The 22,366-nt window shown below is 40.7% G+C and overlaps 1 protein-coding gene across 6 annotated transcripts in view; it reads right to left on the bottom strand.

Moving 5' to 3' along the window:
- The window catches only part of LRMDA (leucine rich melanocyte differentiation associated), an 864,979-nt gene that overhangs the window by 152,804 nt on the left and 689,809 nt on the right, over positions 1-22,366 (bottom strand). The window lies entirely within an intron of this gene.

Here is a 22,366-nt window from a genome sequence, read left to right as displayed (position 1 = left end):
TCTAAGAGTCCTTCACCTCTGGAAATGTCTTCTCCATTTGTCTCAAATATCTCAAATTCCCTGACCTTGAGGGCACAGTACAAAGCTAATTATTTATGCAGGCTTTTTCAAAGAAGGGGTCATAGGAAATGATTTTTATAGGGAAGGTGAATTTTGTTTGGGTTCAGCTTTTGTTGTGGTTAATTATTACAGCCAGTCAAAATTTTCCTTCAGCACTGTGGGGGAAAAGGGTAGGAGAGTAAAAAGACTTTAAGGTAAGAGTGTTTCACCTACACAATTTTTTTTGTTTTGTTTCTAAACAAACAATAATCCACTTCTAAAATAAAAAAAAAATGGTTTTCATTTGTCTGTGTGTCAAAAACCTCAAAAATTTCAGAAAAAAAAATGCTGGGGAAAATACTAACAGGCCAACCTAAAAGTAATAACTTGTAGTGTGGCAGCGGGCACATTTTAGTAGTGTTCTGATTCTTTTTTAACTTTTGTAAATGTGTGTAAAGTTGTGCATAGGGACCTTTTTAAAAATACATCCATTATTAATCAACAACCTTTTATATACAAATCCTTAGAGGATTTCAAATCTGAAAGACTCCAGAGATACATGGGCCTAGGATGCAATGCTCCAGTTTAGGCCCATTTTTTTTTTTTTTAAATCCCAAATAAATAATCAACTGGACTCCAGAACATCCAACTCTTTTAACCACCATCCCTACCCAGTACCACTTAAAATATATGTAACTGTTTATATGTGTAAAATATCAGAGGGGTAGCCTTGTTAGTCTGAATCTGCAAAAGTGGCGAGGAGTCCTGTGGCACCTTATAGACTAATTGAAGTGTTGGAGCATAAGCATTCGTGTGCAAAGACCCACTTCCCATGCATCTGACGAAGTGGGTCTTTGCCCATGAAAGCTTATGCTCCAACACTTCAGTTAGTCTATAAGGTGCCACAGGACTCCTCGCTGTTTATATATGGAAACACTGAAAAATATTCAAGCCATCAAAAAAAACATTCAAGACAGTTTGCCATAAACTACTTATCTTCCCTGCTCGGACAGAGCCCGTGGCACTTTTTGAAACTGTAAGGGCACTAACCTCATTGCCCTGTCCAAATTCTAACTCAGCAAATTACATTCTGGCCCCTAAATTCCACCTGGCTTTTTCAATGGGCTATGGTTTTACTTCACTTCCTGTACTGCGCTGTTGAGTTGTACTGCTGTGTAGCTGCTGCATTCCACTCTTGACGAATTTTAGCAGCAAGAGAAGAGACCGCTATATACCATATAGCTTATCAATTGCTTCACATGAATGCCGTGAGAATTCAGCAGGTAGTGAACTTTGAGATCCTTAGAGGAAAGGTGCAACGGAAAAATAAATGGCTAGCTAATTAATTTTTGCATACCATAGCATATATTGTTCGATACGTTCATTAAAAAATGATCATATGACTAAATTCAACAAAACGAAGAAATTGAAGAGCAAATGATTCCCCTATTCCCCCTCAACCTGGTCTTATATTCCTAAGTATTTTACCAGAGCTATGTATGAGAGAATGCATTAACAGCAATGATAGGTCTAATTCTAAACTAGATAGCTTTAAAAAAAAAAATCACATACCAATATCACAGCAGAAAGCTTGCATTAGAGCAGGGGGGAATGCTTAGTTAATACCTTTCTTTTCTTTCACAACTTCCTCAAGTCTCATGTTTTTGAACTGTAATTGCATCAATCTCATATAAACAAGCAAACATATGCAGGAAAAATTCATCCACCTAGAAAGGCAGACAGTAGATTTATTGCGACAGCTTGCGTACATGAGCTCGAGTCATTCTCACAGTAGAGACTTCAAAGTAACCTACCAGATGTTTTGAAAATTATGAAAAATATGGATCACTCACCTTGATAGAGATGGATTTATTTTTTTATACTGGCAAAGGGGTTCAAAACCATGGGATACAGTTAGGAGCAACATTGAAACTAGAAGGGAGCAGGGAACTTAACTGTCTAAAGTAGTTTTGGCTAAGTGACATCAAAGCAGAATGGCCTGCTGTCAAGAGTAAACGAGTACAAGATATACCTACAGTTTTGTTTGGAGGACAGAGCTAATTTAGAGGTATGCACTTCTGCAAAGGGTAGCAAAGGCCAACCCTCCTCAAACTGCCTTGCATCACGCTGCTCATGCTCCACCCTCAGCCTTCCAAGTATGCTATGCGTCGGAGGCTTTTCTTCCATAGCCAGGACCCCAGGCTGGGGCTAGTGGAGCCAGGCCTGGGCCTACACTCCTGCCTTCTGCTGGGGGGCGATCCAGGACTGAGGTGTGCATACGCACGTTATGCTGTCTACCCACCTGCCCAGCGCTCCATGGCTGGGGTGGGCTTCACCACATGCCCACCCTTCACTCTGGAGCTGTGAAGAGAGGGAGAGTAGGGCAACCCAGGACTGGTGGGGGCTGTCAGCTGCACAGAATGGGGAGCCTGCTAGGCCCTGGCAGGAGGGGCAGGGCCTCAAATGAAAGAAGCAGAAAGTGCTGAGGGCTAGCCTCCTACAGCCTAGGGTTCCCCATAGGGTTGCCAGGTGTCTGGTATCTCTATACTAAGACAGGTATTTGCAACTTTTGTCTGGTTTAAAAAAAAATACCGGATATGTAAAATGTCCAGTATTTTTTGTTTCTCTCAGACAGAAGGCCTCTTGGGACATTCTTCCCCTACCGCGTCTGGTGAGGGGGAATGCGGGGATTTAAAGGCGCCGTGACTTTTGTTTTTGTGCTTCTCCCCTCCACCAACCAATTTTTTCGAAACTATCTGGAAACTCTAGGTCCCCTTGCTGTTCAGACTTGTACAATGAAAAGCCTAAGACATGAAATTAAGACAATCTTGAACCACATGGCTTTTTCCTTTTCCTGAAATGAGTTTCCTTATGGCCAGTAGGGAGAAAATGAAATAATTCACCCAGGACAGTGCTTTAAACAGTCATTTATGACACTGGAGTACAACTAGCCAATGAAATATCCAATTCAGTGAATTAACATCAGCCTAGGATGACATTTACCCTGCTGAGGCTCATTCAGTGTCCTTGTTTGAGTATTTGTGCACTGTACAAGGATTTGATTCTGCATTTGGGAGGTGGGGAGAGCAGAGGATTCACCCCTGAAGTTGTCAATGCAAGAGCTGAGCCTAAATGTCCTCATCTGAAAAAGTTGGCTAGTGTTGTATTGCCACCTAATGCATACTGCTGGATTCCTACAGACAGTAGGATCCACACATCAAGAAGGATGACTGAGCCCAAATGGGCCACTGTGAAACAAAGACTTTGATAACCGCTCCCCATTCCCACAAAGAGGATAAGTGCAGGAGCACTTATCCTATTGGCCTGGACACTGGAGTGGGAGCTACTGGATTCAAATCCCTGACCAGAAGGAATTGTATTCTATTACGCTCTTTGGACTCTAAGGAGCTAAGATTCTTAACCATAAACAAGAGATCCCCTTGCTGCCTATCATGTGTTCACCCTAACGAACGTTATAGAGCTGCTCATTATAGAAACTAAGACAAGTTCATTTGTGTATGTTTCCTGGTTCAACGTTGGAAGGAACTCTCTCATTCTTTTCTTAGGCCATAAATCTTTGGTTGGTTTATTATAGGATTGGCTGCAGGCATTCTCTTTGATCTGAGAACAAAGACTTGCGGGTAAGTGACTGGTCCTTTGGAACTGGGAGTAACCTGATCATTGATGTGATTTTTTTGGTATACAGTGCCCATTTGTCACATAGTCCAGCTTGCCCGGATGGCAAAATAGACTGAAATGCCCCAGGGGACTGTCTGTGATGACCTGGTAAGACGGTGACAGTGCTTCAGGAGTTCACACTTGTTATTGGATTTCTGTCCTGCTTCTTGACAGTCTGTCCTAACAGTCACGAGCCACGCCATCAAGACAGTCATAGTGTACTTGAATTTATTCAAAACATTGTTTTATTTTATATACGTTCTTACTCTGTTCTCATTGCACCCTTATGAAGAAAGTGACCTCATATCTGCCATGTTTGATTCATTCTCTCTCCAAGAGGAAGGACTGTGTGTATAGTGAAGTGTTTTGTTGTCTTAGGTTTGGGGTTTCTCAAATGTACCCACCTCCTGCATGTCTGTCTTAGTGAAGGGAAGGTCAAATGCATATGCCTTGTACTTGGAGCAGAGACATGATCTAGAATCACTCTATTCCATAATGAGACACAGGAGGAATTAGGTATATTTATTGTAAGAACTTCCAGCACATACTGAGCTATTTCTAATCTCAATGTACTGGGAATTATGCATTCGCAATTACGGGAGTTGCATGTACGGATCCAGACAAAACTGGTCTGACCTATGATGGTGCTTGTGAGCCTTACTTTAAGTATCAAGTATCCTCACCGCTTTTACTTTTTTAAGACTTTATTTTCCCAACTTTTCTCTTGCTTTCTGCCTCTGGAAAGTAACTGTGAGACACACATTTTTAAGGGACTTTTTTAAAATATCCATTATCTCGATCTTTCCATTTTTCAAACTGCCTCTGCTCCCAGGATGCTAAAAACACTTCTATTCCACTGTACTCTATGTCTCTCATCACAGTTGTTGAATTCTCTGCTGTATGTAGATTAATGAAAGAAGCACATGTGGATAATTTTTTGCCAAGCATTCTGTTAATGCACTGGATATAAATACAAACAGAGTTGAAGATAGAGTTTCAGTTCATATGTTAAGTGTTACAATATTGTGGTGACTCTAATTCCATATCAAGCCTGGAGAAAAGGATTCATTTCAACACATTTTCAATGACATTTTTTTTTCTGTGCTCTCACACCTGTCAGCAGTGAAGAACCACAGAATCATGAATTGAATCATGGTTGAAAAAGAAAAAAAGTCTTTTCTTTGAAGAGAATCAGAAGGATCTACTCTTATTTCTAAGGAATGCCTCTCACTGGTTAATTGGTATATAGGCAGCCCAGCCTAGGGGTTAGAGTCTAGCACATGCCACAAGCCAAGGAGTCAATTTACCAGGATTCAGGCAGGGTGGAATACCAGGAGATCAGAATGGAGACCCAAACTGGGAGGCAGGGATCAAGAGTCAGTTACTAGGAATCAGGCCAAGTTAGGATATCAGGAGATCCAGATCAGGTGACAACAGCAGAGGGCAGGAACCAGGAGGTAGTAACCAACAGTCAAGTCAAGAAACCAAGTCATAAGAAACAGGCAAATATTAGGCAATGTGATCTGGAAGCCCAGTTGTACAAACAAATTTCCATTCCCTCCTCTGGCTTATATGGGGGTTTCTGCCCAGTTAGGAATCTTCCAATCAGAATTTAGGAGTGGGGCTTGTGCTCCAATTGGGCTTTATAAACTCAGGCCCCTAGCTACTGTCTGTGCATGGCTGAGAGGGATGCTGATGTGTGAGGACTCCCAGATCTCCTGAGGGATTCCAAGAACTCCTGCAGGATGGGACAATACTTCTTCACAAGGCTCCCTTATCACAGGGGAGTGTGCTTTAGTCACTTTCTCCTACCACTAAAGATTTTTGCAGATCCCTACTAACTCTGACAAGGATACAATTTCACATGAAGTCCTTTGCTCACAAGATTTTACAGGCTGCAGCGGTCTGGATACATTGGAACACTGGGATGTTCATCCAAACAGAACCGCCCATCACTAGTTCATAGTTCTTCAATACATTCACCGATAATCGAATTCATAAGAGTTCTGATTAAAAGTAACTATTTACATACAGCAGCTCCTTTCTGAAATAACTGTGTTTAAAGAAAACTATCCAAATGAGCAAAAGATATATTCAGTTGTTGGATGAAAGTCACTTCAAAAATGAATCAGCGCCGCAACAATCTTTGTACGACAAGAGGGACAGATAAATAACAATTAATACATGTAGAAACACTTATAGGAAGTGGAGAAAAGTGTAAGTAAAGCAGGTCTGTTTGATATAAACCAGATTTGAAAAAAATTAAAAAAAGATTCCCTCTCTGCTCTGTAGCCTCCTGAAAAATTGTGTAAGCTAAGTTCAGAAAAGATTTTTAAAAATTCCCCTCAAATCCTTAACAACAGCTAACAATGAAAATGACAACGGGTCCTTACGTGATTCATGATAATACTTGAATAACTATTTAAAGTTCATCAACTTAGGTGATGTCCTACACAGGAACGGACTTAAACACATGTGTTTTCCTGAATCAAGGCACTATAAGGGCAAGAATCTTTATTATATCCTGCGTAACACATATCTGTATCATCTCCTAGCAAGGTTGGTGTCAGTCTTTTTGCTAAGTTTAATAGCATTGAGGTAAGGCCCTGTGTTTTGTGATATAATTTATACTTCGCAAATTAATTCAGAAAACAGGACTATGCAGCACTTTAACGATGAACAAGATGGTTTATTAGTCTTTAAAGTGCTGCATAATCCTGTCTTTTGTTTCAGCCAGACCAGACTAACACGGCTACATCTCTATTACTAAATTAATTCAGCATTTTAAAAACTTACCGCTGTACCAAGTGAATCAACTAACACTACTACCCAGCCTGCATCGGGAAGAAAAATGTTAGCACGATGTTTTACTCAGCAGGAAGAGCATCGAGAACATTTTAATGATTTACCAGTTCTACTCGACTGAGCTTGCACCCTGTAAATAGGTCATATGATCACTGATCACAAGTTAAGCTACTTTTGTTTCTCGAACGGCATGAATGGAAGGCCCGTTGTACAGTACCAAAGGTACGTGTGCAGCCCTGTGTAAGACAAGGTGAGGTTACATACAACAGGCAGTTAATGGCTCATACCAGCAAGCCCTCAACTGAATGCCGCACATGAGGTTGAATTTTAAAGAGGTATCTGACCTTGCAGCTGGGAGCTTTAACTGTGTGTTTTTACCTATTTATACCTGGATAAGTAAACACTTACTGAATGCTGAAAGGGACTGAAAGCACTATGTTAGCCAGAGGCTAATCCCTATTCTCTGTGGATGAAAGAACTCAAAGAAAAAAATAAAGTTTTCTGCCTCAGGTAACACAAAGGTAAACCTGTAATAAAGAGCTCCATTTATTTTAACCTTCGTGTTGCTGTATCTCCATTTCTAATGAACTCTTGGCAGTTAAAAATGAAATACTGCCCTGTCCTAAGAATGACAGAAATATCACAGCAACAGCAACCGAGTATCACAAGGCAGTAGAAAATAAAAACCAGAAGTGTTCAGAGAGACCTGCTTCGTGGAGAGACCACATCCTGATCCCAGTGAAGTCTAAAGGAAAACTGACAGTGACGTCAATGAGCCCTGGATCTGGCCCTAAGCAAGCATCAGAAGCAGCAGTGATCACAGCTTCTCTGGTTGTAGGGTCTGACCCATTTAAAATGCATCCAACAGTCACATTGCAGAAAACAATATGAACTACAGAAGATTCAAGGACTTTTAACTGATTTTAGCTTTTAGTTCCTGCTGGATGGCATTCTAATGCAGGAGGCATAATATATTTCTTGCTGATTCATAGCCTTATATTTTCATTTCAGCGTTTAATGTTTTGACCAATAAAAACACCTTTCTTAACAGATGCCGTTTCAGCAAGAAGTGAAATGTACTGTGCTATGTGAGAGAGAGTAAGAATGCTTTTTGAAAACTTCTATTTGCTTTTCACAAGTCAAAAATGGTCTGGTAGCTAACCACTTGTTTTACAATTTGATCTCCACTGAATTCTTGAGCATCAGCCTGCTTACATTATTTTTAGAGTCCACAATCATTCACTTATTTTTCCAGCAATACTTTTTTTACATTATTGAAAAATATAAAGACACTTCAAAAGTTTCGATTTTCTCTTTTAAAAGCATAAGAACTTCCCTCACAAAATCCTTAGGCTATGTCTACACTCACGGCTTCTTGCGCAAGTACAGCCGTTCTTGCGCAAGAATCTGCAGAGCATCCACACTGCCCGCCCGCTCTTGCGCAAGGATATTTACAGTATGGCATGGTAAGAGAGGGCTTCTTACACAAGCGCTATGCTCTTTATTATCAGGTGTAAACCCTCTTGAGCAGGAGCTCTTGCGCAAGAGGGCAGTGTGGACGCTCGGCAGGGGTTTCTTGTGCAAGAAAGCCCTATGGCTAAAATGGCCATCGGAGCTTTCTTGCGCAAGACAGTGTCCACACAGCCATGCGCGCTCTTGTGCAAAAGCACAGCTCGCACATGGCAGTGTGGACGTTTTCTTGCGCAAGACTTCTTGCACAAGAACCCTTGCGCAAGATGTTCTTGTGCAAGAAGCCGCCAGTGTAGACAGCCTTATTGTGGATGATAATTTTGCTTCTAAATACACCATTAATACAATGTTCTAGTGAAAAAAAACCTAAATGTTTCCTCGGCAATATATTCTGAATCTCTAACTCTTTCTAACTATCAAACATGTGCTCAAGATTCCCTGCTTTTGCTCCTCTCCCCTTCAACTCTCATACACAGAGAGAAGCCTAAATATTGACTTGTAAATTACAAACCTACATACTATCTATGGGTTAGAAAGTATAGGCTCTTGAGCAAAACATTTTAAATTCCGTCTTTACCCAGGTCTGAAGAATTCTCAATTTCAATTCACCTTAGCAGTCTAAGTCTGGATCTCAATCTCTACACACAACCCAGTGATCAACCTATACTAAGTACACAATCCGCTCTTCCCGCCATTTATCTCCCCAAAACCATATATAAGCCAATTACGGTGGCTATATATCCAATACAAGCTGAAGAAAGGCTCCCACACTGTTCTAATTAATTGGCACAAAGAGAAAGACTTCATTGAGGTGGCATAATGATGATCCCTCATTTCTCCCACCTTTTGTCTGTCTTGTCTATTTAGAATCTAAGGTTCTCAAACAGTCTCCTTCTCTTGTTACATATGTGGACAACTGTTGTTTGACGTGTTGCAGCTGTGATGGTCCCAGGATGTTAGAAAGGCAAGCTGGGTAAGGTACTGTTTTACTGGACCAACTTCCATTGGCGAAAGCAACCAATGTTCGAACTTCAGACTTGAAGAAGAGATCTGTGCAGCTCGAAAGATTGCCTCATTCACCCATAGAAGCTGGTCCAATAAAAGAAATTACCTCACCCGCCTTGGGTTTCTATGTGTATGAGCAGCATTTCAAACAATGCGGCCCCCATATTAGTTGAGACTCTAGTCATTATTGTAAATATATACACTGTTGTTACTACTAATAAAAAGTGGCAGCTGATAGGATTCTTCCGGCAGAATGCAGGGGATAATCAGAAGTGATGAGACATACTTAAGTTCACTTGGGAATATTTATTTAGTAATTTTTGATTTAGAGTTTTTACTATTAGTGAAATATTAGTGCTAGTCTTAATCTTTGTCTTCAGTTTCCTAAAGTTATAATAATTAATCTCGTTCTTTTTGACAGGAAGGATTCCCCACTGGTATGTGACAAGATGAACATTAAAAATCCCGTATGTGACAAACAGTCACAAAGTAACTATTTTCAGGTACTTCTGCTCCTCCTGTTAGCAGCAGAAATGTTAAAATACCATCATGAAACCTATTCATATTTTTTTTCCAGCCCAGTTTTGCATCTGAATTTTTTGGTGCATATCCAAATTAGAACATGGGCCTGCAACCAAGTCCCATATTCCTTGACCGTGAGAAGCTTGGATTCTCATCTGAGCATCATAGCTTCCTCCTATACCATCCATGGGACAAATTATGATCTGACTACCTCCAGACAATTTGCATCCATATTGTGGCATGGGCCATCTCTTAGTTGAACTTTACATTTCTCATGATTCCATGTGATTAAGAACACGATTAAACAAAATACTTAGAAGCGTGTGCTTAAATTTGAGTGCAAGTTTATGTACTTTGTTGAACGGGGGTCAAAATCACTATTTTACCCAAACTCCATGTCACTGTAATTAATTGTAAACTGCTTGATTACATCTTGAATACAAAATGCACTATAAGAAAATCATATGCTAAATGTAATTCATGACGACTTCTTCCCCCCACCAAGGATGACAAAGATCATATATGAATAATATAATTTTATTTTACAATCATGTATTTCTTTTTAGAGGTAGCTGTAAAATAACTTAAACCAAAAATAACATTTGTTGGTTTTATGATGCCACCCAGAATATTTTTAAACTTAAAACAGATGAAAAAGAAGTATTTCCCTGATATTCACATTATCTCTCAGCTGGAAGAATGCCATGGTGGTGGTGGGGGAGGGGAGGGGGGAGCAGAAGTAGTATTAAATCTGAGATACATTTTTAATAGACTTTATTACATTTACATTGATCCATATGCAAAATAATTTGTTTACAATTTGAACTGAGACTTCTAAACAGTGCCTAACTCAATAAAGGAGAAGACTGAAAAACAACAGCTGTATGGTTAACAACACATTAAGCCATTAAAAATATTAAATGTTGCATGTGTACTTGGATTTGTAAACAGAGTCAAATTAACCCTTTAAATTTGTTTGGACACAGGGGGCCTGGGTTTGAAAAATGGGAACATGCAATTGTTGGAACTTAAATTAGGCGCACGCACAAGTGTAATCATAATATTTGTGTGCATATATTAGGAGTATAATATTGACCGCAGCCAGCTGTTAAAATTATATTGGAAAAGGAATGTCTGTCTCATGACTAAAGCTGAAGACGGTGGATTAGGTGGCTTAAATTCTATTTCTAGCTCCGTTATTAAGTATCTGAACTTCTCTCTGCCTCATTCGAGCTCCCTTCCTGTAAAATGGGTTTTCTAATGCTTATCTAACTGACAGTGTTATTCTTGGACCCTCAACTAGTGTTTGGAAATGAATGAAAGGAGCTATATAACTGCAGCAGTATTACAGTCAGCCATGCAGTGGCACTTGTATGGCCATATGATAGAAGAAATAGTGCATTGCATATAGCTAAACATGAAAGTTCAGAGCATATTACAATTATGAAAAAGGCCCCTTTAATGGGGTTAATTAAAGTGGAAATAAATATTCCTTCAGCATCTCTTCAGAGGATACAGTAAAATAAAACATAAGACATAACATACATATATTGATCCCTATAAAATAATGTTAAGTTATAACTGAAATTACTATAGCATAAGTTGAACTCTAAAAGGACATATAAAAAAAATCAATGAACATGCTCAAGACAAAACCAGCAGCAACATGAAACATTTTTAGAAACGGGGGTAGAACTGTCAACATAAAACAGTCAACATTTCCTGGCATATTGAGACTCCTAAACTCTCACAAAGCAGTGACAAATTAATGGATTTGGAGAATCCCTCACCCCCACCTCCCCACACAGCAAGCTGTGACAAAGGCACATTTGACACTAGTGAGTATGGTTGTCAGGTAGCCGTCTCATCCCTCATCATTCCCTGTCACTGCATCTGACTTCTACACTAACATTCCTTAAAGTATTTTTTGTGGCTTTCCATTTGTCATGAACACCAAAAATGTTAATGTTCATTTTTTGTGAAGCTGCTGAGTGTTGGAGTTGGCATTTGCAGATTTTGTGTCTGGTCCTTCTCTATACACGTGAACTTGTCCAAGCATTAAGGGTTTCAAAATGGGATACACATTTTACAGTTATAGAAAGGCCTTGTTCAAAAATATATTTAGAGAGAGAGAGAGAGAGAGACAGAGAGAGAGAGAGAGAGAGAGAGAGAGAGAGAGAGGAGGAGATGCTGTGGGAAAGGAAAAAGAAATGATTCAGGAATGATGAATATGCTGAAAAATAGAAAGGTGTCTTTCTTTTGATCTAAGTAAAGAAAAGAGATAACAGGGCCAAAGGAACACAGGTGGGTCTTTTTTTTCCACTGCAAACTTTTGAAAAACATATGGAACCCTACTGTAAAGTCTCTTCCATTCCTTTGTCCTAAACAAATTTAAGAACCAAACCTCCTGGAACGTTACCTTCTCTTCTTCCATTTTCACCTCTGCCTTCCTGCATTCAGTGTTTAATTGTAGCTTCTCAGCAATACACTGTTTATTTAAGGACAAACATAACTTCCAACTTCCCCTTCATAATCAATGTTCTTGTTTCCTTTCAATTCTCCTTCTTTCAAACTATTACTAAAGATAAATTACTTGAAGACATTGCTGATTTTACTTCCCATATTTTGCTTCTTCTAATAAAAAGGTAAAGAGAGAGAGAGGAAAAAAAAAAGAACCAGTATATATCCCTGGGGCAGCTGTTGGTGAGACAGGAGACTGAACCAAGGTGATAAGCATCTGGACTTGAGAAAGGGAGAAAGACAGGTTTGGATAGAGATCAGTGCTACTTGATTTTAAAGATAGTTGAGTGTGATAAAAGGATGGTGTGGTAATAAGCATGCCTACTTAGGCAAGGTGAAAGTGTGGATAGCTTATTTTGCCAGAGTCAGATCTATTTTGCAGTGAGAGATCACAAAACAGGTTGGGTCAAGGGGGTCTACAGCACAGGAATGTCTCTTTGGGAGGAGAGACCTCAATGAGTATTAAGTACTAGTACTTAGCATCAGCAGGAAAACAGAGGAAGAGGGACTGCACAAGAGGAGCACTTGGAGAGGCCTTTGAAATAAATACATGGGCATGTGTTTTCAAACTAACTATGGATTTTGGATGCCTCAGGGTTTTTTTGTGCTCACCTAGCACTTCTGAGAATTGGCCCCCCTTCAAAGTGTTTTAAATTGGGCAACCAAAATCTCTAGTTACTTTTGAAAATGTAGCTCATACTTTGCTTTTTCTTTTGAAACTAAATGCTTAAGTGCTCATACAGTTCCGGGAACCTTCTTTTTTCTTTTCTCCCCCCCCCCCCTTCATTTCAACCCAGAAAAGGAAAGCGAGGGAGGTGGGAAAGGCAGTTTCACAGCATCAAGTTGGAATTCAGGCAGGCTGTTCCCAAACTGAAACACAGCTTCGATACTATCTGTTTCATTCTGTTTATTTTTTTTTCTTTTTAGTGATGAACAGCCACATGACCCCGAGACCAGTTTCTCTAAGTTCTAGAGAAAGGATCTCAATCAAGGGTGAAGGGAAAATTTATCATTGCCCAGTTAAAAACAAACTGGCTTCAGTCTAAGCCCCTTCAATGCAAGAAGGGTTATCAGAGAAAATGAAGAGAAAGGGGATATATAAAACATTTAATTATCAGAAAACCATATTATAATGTGTCACTAACAGGACAGGGCACTTAAATTTCAGAGGCCCAAGTCACCACTCAATGATAACCCAGAAACTAGGGATTTGTGAAGTTTTTATACTCCAGCTGGAATAATATAAATAAAATAAACTATATAAATGAAATAAGGAAACTTCACACAATCTGCCAAAATTTGTACAAACAATAAACCACCCTGACATGTAGGTCCAATCCAATCATGCGTGCAACTAAATATACACAAGAGCTTATTTAATGTGATAACCCTCCTATCAAAGCATTCATGATCGAAATGATCCACCCATAGTACAAAGTTGTTTCTCTTGTACAAGGCCTCCCACAAGCATAAATGTGGTATATGACACCCTGTGACGGACCCACGAGGGCCCGCACTCCTGAAAGGGGGGGAATCGTCCCCCCCCCCCAGAGATGGAAAAGACGGGCCGCTACCGCGCCTGGACGCAGCAGCCCCACTCTCCAGCTCAGCAGAGTCAGGGAGGAGCGGGAGGCTGACACAGCCCAACCACATAGGTGTGGGGCCACGTCACACTGACGCTTCCTGGCGTAAGGATGGGGGGGCGGCGGAGCCGGCGAACGTTGGACCACCCTGGGGACAGGGCTACGACTCCACGACCCAACAGCGCGGCACGGAGCGACACGGAGGGGGCGGGTTGCCGTCACTGGGCGTCTGTCCCCGGGCTGCTTGAAAAGCAGCCAGGTGAGCTGACGGAAGAGGGCCGACGAAGGAGCCGCCGACCCCCATGCAGGAAGGAGGACATCCCGCCCCACTGGAGGGACGGAGGAGCAGTACGTTGGCCCCGAGAACACCAGCAGGATGGGGCCGAGGGACCATACTTGGTGAGTGCCCCGGTCGGGTCCACAAGGGAGTCGGTGCTGGATGGCGAGTGGAAGGAGCCTAGGGCAGTCTACCTCTGGAGGCCATGGACAGGCAAGTTTCAGGGATTGACCCCGCCTGCCATGGGGGGAATGCATTAATCCCTCCACTTAGGGCCCTGGGCTGGGACCCGGAGGAGATGGAGGCCCGGGTCCCCCACTTCTTGCCCCCCCCCATCTGATCATAATCAAGTTGACTCACTGCCGCCTCCTCTGGAGTTCCCGGAGGTGAGCAGCCTCAAATTGGACCCTAGTGGCTGTTGCCCTTACCGGGCGGACACCCAGGGATAGGACCCCAGGACCTGTGTTGGGGGTGTAATCCCAAGACCCCTATCAGGGACATAAAGGTGGGTTCACTGAACCCTGTTGCCGGGCCGGCGACGGGTGATCGCACCCACTGACCCCTTCAGAGAGTTAAGACCTCGGGACCCAAAACCGAGGACCTAGACGGTGGGTCCGCTGAACCCCCCTGCTCTCCCGAGAGGGGGCGCTCGCACCCAAACAAAAGGGTCAGACACCCTTTTTATATTCTAGAGTTCTGAACACAGGCTATGAAATTGAAGTCTAGAGTTCAAGGCCTCTTCTGAAAAGAGTATAAAGAGGAACACAACAAAGATGCATATGATTTCCTACACATCCACTGGAAAAAACACAGAACCAGGCAGATATCCTACAATTATGATTTTATTCTTACAGAAACAGAAGATAATTCTAGATTTCATTTGGTACCTTCCCTTTGCTCTTCAGACATATTGCTGGTTTCCCCTTTGTGTTCATAGGCACCATGTTTAGAAAGTTCTTTCTTTTACAATGCCACGCTTCATTCATTAATCCACAGGAATAGCTTGGTGGCATTCAAATGCCCCAAAAGGATAGCTAGTTAATATATAGTAGTCAGTTTTATAAAGTTTCCTTATTATACATGTACCAGGTAATGCATACTACTAAGTATAAGGCCTAACTGATGATGAGCTATGGAGAACAGCTCCATAAAAAAAAATCAACTATTAAAAATCTATCCATGAGTTTGACTGAGGCAAGAACGTGCATTAAGAGCAAAGGTTAAGTGGATATCAGGGGTTCTTGTCTTTAGAGACCCTCATTATCTAATAAATGTCATGTTTCTTATTTCATTAAAAAACAGTGTTTTTTTCCTCTTTCAAAACATATATAATGGAGCTGGCGTGGAACTATAGATTTCTAAATTGTTTTTGTCAGGACAGGATGTTGCATGGTCTGTGCTTTGCCAGGTCAGACTGATGGCAGTCTCCAAAATTCAGTCTGGGTAAGATTGAAATTCTGCTAATGGCTAGAGAGAAAGAGGATCATTTCTACTCTCTGGTCACTTGGGAAGCTAAACCTGCAGTGGGTTAGGTAGCTGAATCTTTCAGATTCAGATCTTGCCAGTATTAGACTGCAAAGTGCTCAGAGTGGCCCTACACTTGAAGACCAGACATAAGGTTCAGCCAAAAAAAAGCATCTTCTCCCACCATATAGAACAGTTCTATCCGCTGAGAATACCTCTCACCACTTCTCCGATAATTTCACTGTTTTGTCATTTTCTTCCTAAGGCCGCTCAAGGTGTTGACGTTTACCCATAAAAACCAACAGAGCTTGGGTCAAAGTTATCAGAGTGACCACTTTTCCCTAAATGAGTGACAGAGAGCAGAGGACAGGTCAAGCCCACTGGCCCAGTTTTAAACCTTTGAGGGTTGGTGGCAAAGTGTTCACAATGCATGGCCCTTGACTCAAATCCATTTGTCTCTCTGTTCTAACTGAGCTGAACTTTCTCGACCCTAGGAACACAACAGAAGATTTGTCTGTGTTCTCACATGTTCCCCTGAGGGACGAATAGAGCGGCCAGGGTTAGAGGCCTATGGATTTTAAGGACTGGCTTTCACATGCAACCCTCACTTACCTTGCCTCTTTATGAGCTTTGGAAAAGAAGCACAAAAACACTCTTCTCTTTTTATTATGTTTTATATACATGAATCCTGAGATGGTTTTATATCTAAAATATGCTTGATGACCAATGTATTAATATTTAGAGGCAATGAGAGATGGGAGTAAAAGGCCACATATTTATTGCTTACATGCACAGATAGAAAATGAATTGCTAATGTAGAGACATTTTCAGACACAGGGAGCTATACAAGATGCTATACCGGCTGCTCTGTAAGGAAAAGTGTCTGAATTTGTGTTCCTGGCTTCTTGGTGAACCAGTCTCTCTCATGCTTAATAGGTACGGAGCACAGCTAAGCTCAGCATACTTACCAGCTAAGAAGCTGATTTGAGAAGAAAATTTAGCCAAGGGGGGATGGGTTGGGGAGGAAAGACTATAAAAAGATTCAGGATTCCTCTAGAGGCAGAAGACAACATCAGCTCTTTTTGTATCTTCACAGAGTGAAAGTAGAAAGGGCATTAAAAACCCTTCCTGAAGTCTTAATCAAACTCTTACATTTAACAGCATTAATGTTAAGTATGCAAACGTTCATCCCACTGATCATTATGGTATCAAGAACTAATTTTCCTCCTTTTAAGAGCTTATATGTCACATCACACCCCTTGGGCCTTCCAGAGAAGTATTTAAATGCCTAACTGGGGGAAAAGATAAGCATTCCAGACAGCCAGGTGTTACTGATTCACCCATTAAAACTTCAGTTATAAAATATCCCACACAATGGTAAAACATTTCAGTCATTAGAAGATCATAAATAGATTAAGATGACATTCTAAATTATTATGACTGTGTGTGTATAAAATTTACATTGCTCGTCACAATATCCCTGGTGTCTGTAACTCTGATTATCTGAAGCTAAAGATAAAGTGCGTGTGCTATTTGTTCTGAGAACTTAAAAATGACGGAACCACACAATGCAAATGTAACGTCCCTCCTGAGACAGGAGAGAATTTTACATTTATTTGTAAGAAAATTCATTGACTTACCTCAGCGAAAATAAATCGTAGTTTCATTTTATTTTTAAGTGCAAGTTTCAAGTAGGCACACATGCATAAATATAAAATGGGAAAAGGTATCAATTTTATTTAAGTTCCATAAACTCCTACATTAAAACTAAGGTAAATGCAAGTTTAGCTGTTAAAAAACAAGAAAGAAGAAGAAGAAACAATTCTTTGGCACCCGTAATATCAAAAGGTGCCAGGGGTTTCCAATCTCTCTCTCTAATCATGAATTACACACACACGCACACACACACACACACACACACACACACACACACACACACAATTACATTGGTCCATACTTATGTACATGAATGTACCTCTTGTGTGCACCTTCTCCTTACCTTCTGCAGTGTTCCTATGCACTGTTAAGTAAGAACTATATTTTAGATCATGAATGCTTTGATAGGAGGGTTATCACATTAAATACTCTGGTATTTCAACTTACACACTGAGCTGCCAGGAGAAGCCTTTAGAAGACGTAAGAAAGAAGCCTGGGAGGAACTTCTAAAAATCCCACTTCCACCTGCTCTTGCTATTACAGAGCAGGTCCTGTGGGATCCTAGTCCCATTGCAGTGTTCCACACGAGTCCCACGTAGGGCTCTGATGTAAAGTGATGCCAATGTGAAATTCCTTACACGTTAGTAAATAAATGTAAGTGGATTTACGGGAGCCTAATGAACCCCAAGTCACACCAGCAGTGTTCCAGCAGATAGATATTAGATTTGGGATCAGGAGACCTGAGCTTCACTCCTGGCAGAGGCATTAGCCTGCTGTGTGTGCGCGGAAAGGTGATGGTGGTTGTTTGGCCTCTCTGTGCTTCTTCTCATCCCATCACTTGTCAGGTTTGCCTTATTAGACTGTCAACTCTGTATGTACAGTGCCTATCACAATGGGGCATGGGTCTCTAGGTCCCTCTGAAATTTAAACAACCACTTGCCCTCCTGTCCATCCCCAGTTTTTTGCCTTGGCTTCTCTTTTTCTATTTCACTTCACAAGTGAAATGCTGGCCCTGTTGAAACCAATGAGATATTTGCTATTGAAGTCAAAGGGGCAAGGGTGACACTATCTGTTTTTATTGTTTGTCAAATGAAATATAAATTGTTCTAAACAAAAAGCTGCAAAAGGTAAAGCAAAGCCATGCAGCAAATATTTTAGTATTAAATTTCCAAACATGTATTAGTAAACAGTCTGTTTAGAACAGATTTGTTCATAATTTTTTAAATTTCCCCAGCTATACAACTCCAATTATTTGTTTAGCACACCGGAGCCAAGCAAGCACCCAACGGAAGCCACACAAGCACCCGACAGAAGGGAACTACATAAGCACAGCTAGCAGGTCTGGTGCAATTTCTGTCTCCCACATTATCTCGCTGTGCTCATCCAAATCCCCATTCTGCAATGTATACATTCATGTCCATCCTTATTCAGAAATCACATAAGTACACAATTGCCTTTAGGTATGTGCTTAAGTCCCATTTAAATTAACTATTGAGTGCAAAAATAATGCAGCCATAACCAAATTCACAGAATATTTGAAGGTAAATTGCAATTTTGTTGGAGTTTTTAAAAGGCCAAAAATCCTTGTTGTTTTGAACAATTTTCTTATTACTCTTATGTCATTCTATATGCCCCTGATTGGGACAGAGAAGGGAAACTTACAACATTAATGTCCACACAAGTAAAATGAAATCTTATAGAACCAGAAATTACGAGGAGGTCACTAGAATAGAGGACATTATTGCAGGTGGTCTTGTTATTTATATCTAAAGAAGTTAGAGATCTTGAAAGAGTGCTTATTGTCAGCTGTGACGCTGACCTATATTTAGATGCAGAGACTGTCACCAATAATTGTCTGCCTTAACTCCCCTGATAAAGAATAATGTCTTGGCTGGAGCTGCCGCTTACAGGTTATACTCACAAAAGTAAACAAAACATTATAGTTCCAGGAAGGGTGAAAACAGAAGTCCAGAAACTCTTGCTTGCACTAGTAGGCAGAGATTTTATTAATGACCTTGACACGCAATGGCCTATATTCACAAAACACAGCCACCAAACCTACCCCCTGTCCCTAGGCCACAGAATTCCTGCTAAAACCATGATTCCTTCATTCTTGAGTGGATGTCTACTTTTTGTTGTACCAAGTCTTCAGGAAATGCTAGCACGCTGCAGGTTAGATTACAATTTATGAGGAGGAAAGCAAGAGGCACGTTCTTCATAGGGGAGACATTGAATTAGTGAGTAACCTTTTAACCTTGGTGGCGTAGCGTGTGTACATTTAAAATGATATGGATGAACCAATAAAAGAACCACCATCCCACACTCAGAGCTCAATTCCATCTTCCACTACAACTCCAGGCAGCTATCTAATGTGAGCAAAACTCAAATCCTTCCCCTTGCTTCGATTCCAGCTATCATGACACTGTTTGCATGGACCTTTTGGACCCTCGCTACACATTCGGTCATGCTGCCATTCCTAGAGAATTTGGTATTTTTGGTATTTCAGCTTAAATGTCAGTTTTTTAATGGAAGCAGTCACTGGCAACTGATCTGGGACCAGCCATTCAAAAGACCCTGACACTCCTGGCCAACCCATTGCAGCAGTGACAGAGGCCACAGCCCTGGGCCATGTGCTCCCTGTGGCACTAAGGGCTGGTTGCCCCAACATTGGAGGCCTTGCACATTCCGGGAGCGTGGAGCCACCTCCCTCCATCTTGCCCAGGAGACCTGCAATTCTGTTAGTCCCCCTGCCCATGTGAGGGCAGACAAAACCTGGTAACTGTTCTGTGACCTTGTCAATGCTAAGGGAAGTGCTCACGTGATAAAAATATGAGAAACTTTATTCCCTGACATTTTCACACCTAGTAAAATGAGAACTTTTAAACGGGTATCAACTACTGACTCCAAATTGCCATGGGATATTTTGCAGGTGTTGCCAGTTTTCCACATCATCACAGCTTTGGAAAACGTTTCTTTTGTGAACTATACAATCACTACCAGTTCTCATGTCTAAATGTCTCAGAGGGAGAGCTGTGTAAGTCTGAAACTTTAAAAAACTTAAACAATGAGTGGTCCTGTCGCACCTTGGAAACAAAAAAAAAAAATTGAGAGTGCGCTTTCGTGGGCATCACCTACTTGTTGTTCTTCTCATCTGACCACCAGTTCTTATGTCAGGTACATAGTTTGTCATCAGATGTATTTCTCTGCTGACGCAACTGCGATCACTGGCCACAACAGAAGAAATATTTATTTTTCTTTATTACACACAGAAAGTGTAATGAATGATGTATGGTTTAGTGATTACAGAACATGTCAATCCACACGCTGATCATTGTGGGATCGCAACTTCATACAAAATCTGAACGCTGTAAGAGTCTAGTCTATTAATAAGAGTCTGTGGTTTTGCCACTGTATTCACTGTGGCACATTAAATGAGTCACAACCTCCTAGTTTCCCCATTTCTCCATCTATAAAACAGAGATAATAGTAAGTGCCTACCTGACAGGAATACTATAAGGTTTAAATCCTCTAACATTTATAAAGTGTTATGAACTCCTTTTTTTTTTTTTTTTTTTTAAGGGGCTGATCCAAAGCACACTGAAGTCTATAGGAATCTTCTTCATTGACTTCAATGGGCTTTGGATCAGACCCTAAACACTTGCATAATATTAGTCACTATCAGGCAAAAAAGAAAAAAAGAAAAATTTGACAAAACAAAACAAAAAAATCTGTCATTCTATTTTGCAACTCAGATGTGTTAGTTTTCAGGAAATGGTTCATTTTACATTGAAATGTATGACCATTCAATTTTTGACATATTCCAAATTTGAAAATTGAAATTCTGGAATGAAAGATTTGGGATGGCCAACACCACAGTTAACACATCTTGGTTTTATTTATATTTCATCCCAAAGTAGAGACAGAATAATAAAGAACTGCAGCACCACCCAAGTCTATATTACTGTACCAATTACAGACACTGTCTGATAAAAGAAATAATTCCATCTCAATGAAGGGTCCATTTGGGTATCCCTAGAAAAGATTTTAAAATACTCATGTGTGAGCTGAATTATGTTTAGTGCTTTAGAATTTCTTTTGTTTTGTGTGGGACTTTAGCACTAGAGAAAACATTCATTTCTCTTGCATACGTCTGCCATAATTGTCATCATGCAATTTACATATTAATTTCCTCAAATCCAGCCTCCTGCTATTTTATCTTGCAACAGGCTTGTTTCTGTTTGTGGCATAACTAGTTTCAAACAATGTGATATCATCAAAAGAAGATTTTGACTTCCTTGTGGAAGAAATGTCCCCTTTTCCCTTCTCCCCAAATAAAATTAAACATAGGCTCCTCCAGACAATGAGAGCCTCCTGAGAACTGATGGGAGCTCGAAGCTGCTCTGCATCCCTACAGATCTCTGTGTCCAGAGCAAGAGTTTTCAAACTTTGAGTCCTGACTTGTAAGGATAAGCCACTAGTTGGCCGCGAGACACTTTGTTTACTTGAGCATCCACAGAAGCGGCCACTTAAAGCTCTGATTGGCTATGGTTCACCATTCCTGGCCAATGGGAGCCGGAGGAAGTGGTGGCCCAGCCCACAGTGCTTCCCACAGCTCTCATTGGTCAGGAACAGTATACCACGCCCACTGGGAGGGGCCAGGCCTGTGGATGCTCAGGTAAACAAAGTGTCTCGTAGCCAGCCAGTGCCTCACCTTTAAAAACTGTGACTCAAAGTTTGAAAACCCCTAGTCTAGAAGGACTGGACTCTTTATAAGTAAAACGAGTGTAGAAACCACTTGCATCAATAATCATATTGTATAGTCTGCTTTTCTCTTGTTAAGGTTTGTATCACTGTGAAAGTGCCTTTTTAGCAACAGCTGAAACCAATCAGTTTTATTGGAGATCTCATGTTCGACTTCAACTTGAGCCCATAAATCCATCCATTTAACCCAATGGTATCATCAGTATTTGTGATTTTGTTTTTTAACCGCACACCCATATAAATCACAATTTAATTTAAATACGCAAAGTTTCCTTGCAATATTGAGCAGGAGCTGCTATGAAGCACAAATAGATGTGTTTGCTAATACCAATTTCCATGTAAGACCTGAAGTGAGTCAAGACGACTAGAATTAATCTTTTTTTCCCTAAAATCAGCAGCAAAGATTCCATTTAAAAATGTGTGGCTATATATACAATGCCACTACACTATACTCGAAGCACCGCATTGAACAAAAATGTCTTTATAGGATTACACATTGCCTAAAATGAAGAATGTGGTTAAATTTGAACATGACACTGGATCAAAAAATGTAGATGAAACCAGTTCAAAACCAGTGTGAGCCAAT

This window comes from Pelodiscus sinensis, chromosome 8 (assembly GCF_049634645.1).
Source record: "Pelodiscus sinensis isolate JC-2024 chromosome 8, ASM4963464v1, whole genome shotgun sequence".
Taxonomy (NCBI): Eukaryota; Metazoa; Chordata; order Testudines; family Trionychidae; genus Pelodiscus; species Pelodiscus sinensis.
Note: the sequence above shows the minus strand (reverse complement) of the source record. Positions and strands in the feature narration are given on the sequence as shown.